This window comes from Arachis duranensis, chromosome 2 (assembly GCF_000817695.3).
Source record: "Arachis duranensis cultivar V14167 chromosome 2, aradu.V14167.gnm2.J7QH, whole genome shotgun sequence".
In the NCBI taxonomy this organism is placed as follows: Eukaryota; Viridiplantae; Streptophyta; class Magnoliopsida; order Fabales; family Fabaceae; genus Arachis; species Arachis duranensis.
This window is the reverse complement of record NC_029773.3, coordinates 43,980,488-43,985,669: the sequence shown is the minus strand read 5'-3', so window position 1 is coordinate 43,985,669 and position 5,182 is coordinate 43,980,488.

The following is a 5,182-nucleotide window of genomic DNA, read 5'->3' as shown; positions in this document are numbered from 1 at the left end:
ATAGTAGTAATTGCATTGAAACTTGAGGTACAGCAGAGCTCCACACCCTTAATCTATAGTGTGTAGAAACTCCACTATTGAAAATACATAAGTGAAAGGTTCAGGCATGGCCGAATGGCCATCCCCCAGAACGTGATCAATAGCCTCCTAAGATGAAGAATAAAACAAAACTGAGACCAAAGATGTCTAATACAATAGTAAATTATCCTATTTATACTAGACTAGCTAATAGGGTTTACATGAGTAAGTAATTGATGCATAAATCCACTTCCGGGGCCCACTTGGTGTGTGTTTGGGCTGAGCTTGATCTATCCACGAGCTGAGCCTTCTCTTGGAGTTGAACGCCAAGTTGTAACGTGTTTTGGGCGTTCAACTCTGGTTCGTGACGTGTTTCTGGCATTTGACTCCAGAATGCAACATGAAACTGACGTTGAGCGCCAGTTTGCGTTGTCTAATCTCGAATAAAGTATAGACTATTATATATTGCTGGAAAGATCTAGATGTCTACTTTCCAAAACTTTTAAGGGGGCGCCATTTGGAGTTTTGTAGCTCTAGAAAATTCATTTCGAGTGCAGGGAGGTCAGATTTCAACAGCATTAGCAGTCCTTTGTCAGCCTCCTATCAGAGTTTTGCTCAAGTCCCTCAATTTCAGCCAGAAATTACCTAAATCACAGAAAAATACACAAACTCATAGTAAAGTCCAGAAATGTGAATTTAACATAAAAACTAATGAAAACATCCCTAAAAGTAGCTTGAACTTACTAAAAACTACCTAAAAACAATGCCAAAAAGCGTATAAATTATCCGCTCATCATGGTTCTTAGTGATCCATGCATTGGCATAGACTCTTGAACCATTAAGATTCTGACTTGTTGAATGGGGTTAGTGAGAACTTCCCAACCTCTTATTCTAATCTCATGTCAGATCTCCGGATACTCATTCCTTTTGGGCATAAAAGGAACCTCAGGGATCACCTTCTTCTTGGCCACAACTTCATAGAAGTGGTCTTGGTAGACCTTTGAGATGAATCTCTCCATCTCCTATGACTCGGAGGTGGAAGCTTTTGCCTTCCCTTTCTTCTTTCTAGAAGTTTCTTCAGTCTTAGGTGCCATAAATGGTTGTGGAAAAACAAAAGCAACACTTTTTCCACACCAAACTTAAAATGTTTGCTCGTTCTCGAGCAAAAGAATAAAAAAGGAACATAGAAGAAGAAGAAATAGAGGAGATGGAGAGGTGTGAGTGGTTTGGCCAAGGGGGAAAGAAGTGTTTATGATGTGTGAAAATGAAGAAGGGATGAGGGTTTTATATAGGAGTGGAAAGAGGGGTAGAGTTTTATATAGGTGGGGTTGGTGTGCCACTTATCTTTCATGCAATGTATCATGCACACCCCACTTGGTTTGCAATCACAATGTCTCTGTTTCTTGTGCCTTCATTGTTATTTTTATTTTGCTTGCTTAAACACATGTACAACTAACACTCCATTGTTGAAGAAACTCATGAACCATCATAAACTGCATCACCAATGTTTTATTTGTTGTTTGAGGACAAGCAATCATTCTAAGTTTGATGTTGGAAGGGGAAGAATAAGAGGAAAACGACAACAACAATGAAGATGAACTACAAGGTAGTCAAGCTCTTTTTCCTCTTAATTGTTCCCGGTACATTGAATTGCATGATTGTCTATTATTTTCTCTGTATGCATGTGTGTTATGAATAAGCATGGCTTAAATTTTGAGTTGTAACATGTTGCTGTGGTATATTATGACTACCATCTTGAATTTTGTGAGTCAAAAGTAATCAAGTAATCATGATCATAAACAAACAAAGTAATTAAAGAAGAAGTTAGCATGAGCTTATAAGTATTGGGAGGCTAGTATGATTAATTGTTATTGCTCAATTGCATTTGAATTTGTTTAATTGAAGTTTTCATCTAGGACATTTTATGAAATTTTTTATATCATGAAAACATTGAAAAAGCAATTACAATTAAGGCAAGAAAAGAAAAATGGAAAGAATGGGAAAGCTGAAGGCTCTGAGTACCAATGACAATTAAATTTTCAAGTACTTGTGGTGTTTATGTATTAAGCAAAAAGCTTGAAAACAAGACACTTAGAGTCAAGGCTAGGCTCAACTGCAAAAGCACTCCCTCAAAGCTCAAGGCTCTGAGCATCAATGATTAGAGAATAAAGAAAAGAAAAAAATGAGCTTAAAGAGTCTTCTAATTAAATGCTTGTAGTGCTTATGTATCAAGTGGTAATATTTGAAAATAAAGTATTTAGAGTCAAAGCTTTTAACTCGTGGTGCAAAGCACCCAAGAAGGTAAGCTAAGAAAAAGATGAAAAGCTTATTTCAAGGAAGGAACATAAGGAAAATATTTCATAAAATGAGCTAGATAGAAACTTCAATCATTTGAATTTCTTTTGTGATTGTTGCATGCATAGAAAACTAGCTAACCATGAATATCAACTTGCTATTCTTCTCATCTTGGTTTGTCAAACTCTATTATTGAATGATTCTTTTTTTGCTTGAGGACAAGCAAATTTTAAGTTTGGTGTTGTGATGACTGCGCATCATGTTATGTTTTTCTATGCTTTTTCACACAAGAAATTAATGTTTAGTGCTTAATTATTGAGTATTTTTGTGCTTAAGTCATTGATGAGCGGATAATTTATACTCTTTTTGGCATTGTTTTTAGTATGTTTTTAGTATATTTTAGTTAGTTTTTATTATATTTTTATTAGTTTTTATTTAAAATTCACTTTTCTGGACTTTACTATGAGTTTGTGTGTTTTTCTGTGATTTCAGGTATTTTCTGGCTGAAATTGAGGGACCTGAGCAAAAATCTGATTTAGAGGCTGAAAAAGGATTGCAGATGCTGTTGGATTCTGACCTCCCTGCATTCGAAGTGAATTTTCTGGAGTTACAGAAGCCCAATTGGCGCGCTCTTAATTGCGTTGGAAAGTAGACATCCTGGGCTTTCCAGCAATATATAATAGTTTATACTTTGCCCGAGATTTGATGGCCCAAACTTGCGTTCCAAATTAACTCAAGAATTCCCGGCGTTTAACACCGGAACTGGCACAAAAGCTGGAGTTAAACGCCCAAACTGGCACAAAAGATGGCGTTTAACTCCAAAGAAAAGTCTCTACACATGAAAGCTTCAATGCTTAGCCCAAGCACACACCAAGTGAGCCCGGAAGTAGATTTTTACGTCATTTACTCATTTTTGTAAATCCTAAGCTACTAGTTCCATATAAATAGGACCTTTTGCTATTGTATTCTCATCTTGGTTCTTCTGGTTCCCTCTCTGGGGCCGAAGCCAATGATCACCATTATCACTTATGTATTTTCAACGGTGGAGTTTCTACAGACCACAGATTAAGGTGTGGAGCTCTGCTGTACCTCGAGTATTAATGCAATTACTACTATTTTCTATTCAATTCAGCTTATTCTTGTTCTAAGATATTCATTCGCACCCAAGAAAATGATGAATGTGATGATTATGTGACACTCATCATCATTCTCACTTATAAACGCGTGCCTAATAACGACCTCCGTTCTACATGCAAACAAGGCTTGAATGTTTATCTCTTGGATTCCTTAATCAGAATCTTCGTGGTATAAGCTAGAATCCATTGGCGGCCATTCTTGAGAATCTGAAAGGTCAAACCTTGTCTGTGGTATTCTGAGTAGGATTCAGGGATTGAATGACTGTGACGAGCTTCAAACTTGCGATTGTGGGGCGTTAGTGACAGATGCAAAAGAATCACTGGATTCTATTCCGACATGATTGAGAACCGACAGATGAATAGCCGTGCTGTGACAGAGCGCGTTGAACATTTTCACTGAGAGGACGGGACTGTAGCCATTGACAACGGTGATGCCCAACATACAGCTTGCCATGGAAAGGAGTAAGAAGGATTGGATGAAGACAGTAGGAAAGCAGAGAGACAGAAGGGACAAAGCATCTCCATACGCTTATCTGAAAATTTCACCAATGAATTACATAAGTATCTCTATCTTTATTTTATGTTTTATTTATCTTTTAATCATTAATCCTCCATAGCCATTTGAATCCACCTGACTGAGATTTACAAGATGACCATAGCTTGCTTCATACCAACAATCTCCGTGAGATCGACCCTTACTCGCGTAAGGTTTATTACTTGGACGACCCAGTGCACTTGCTGGTTAGTTGTGCAAAGTTGTGATAAAGAGTTGAGATTGCAATTGAGCGTACCATGTTGATGGCACCATTGATGATCACAATTTCGTGCACCAGGTTTTTGGCGCCGTTGCCGGGAATTGTTTGAGTTTGGACAACTGACGGTTCATCTTGCTGCTTAGATTAGGTATTTTTCTTCAGAATTTTTAAGAATGAATTCTAGAGTTTCAAGGTGATGTTCTTATCATCACAAAAGCTGATTGATTCTCATCAATTTAGCTCTTGAATGCAATGTCCTGCTAAAGCTTGGCTAGCCATGTCTAATTCCTTTAGACTAAAGCTTTAGACTAACATTGCATGATTCCTGGAAATTCTTATTAAGAATTTTGATATCCTTGATTCCTGGAATTCTCATTAAGAATTTTGAATCCTTTATTTTACTTCTAATTATAATTTTCGAAAAATCCAAAAAAATTATAAAATCTTAAAACCAAAAATAATTTTATGTGTCTTGTTTGAGTTTACTGTCTAATTTTAAGTTTAGTATCAATTGCATGTTTCTGTTCTTCTTGCATTTTTTGAATTCATTCATGTGTCTTCATTAATCTTCAAGTTGTTCTTGATGATTTACTTGTTCTGATCTTTAAATTCTCTTGTCTTGAGTGTTTTATTGTTTCTCATATGCATTCTCAATTTGTTAGTGTCAATAGTATACAAACTTCTAAGTTTGGTGTCTTGCATGCATTGTTTATTTGATCTTAGTTGCATTTTGATTATTCCTCATCATTAAAAATCAAAATTTTTTTTTAATTTGTGTCTTTTCAAGTCAATAATACAGAGAATTTAAGATTCAAAACATGCAGCAGAGGAATTACACAGAAAAAGCCAGGGTACCTGGCTGGGCGTTTAATGCCCAAAAAGGTAGAGTTTTGGACGTAAAACGCCAGGATGGATACCATTCTGGGCGTTTAACACCAGGATGGCACAAGAGGGAAGATTTTGTTTTTAATTCAAATT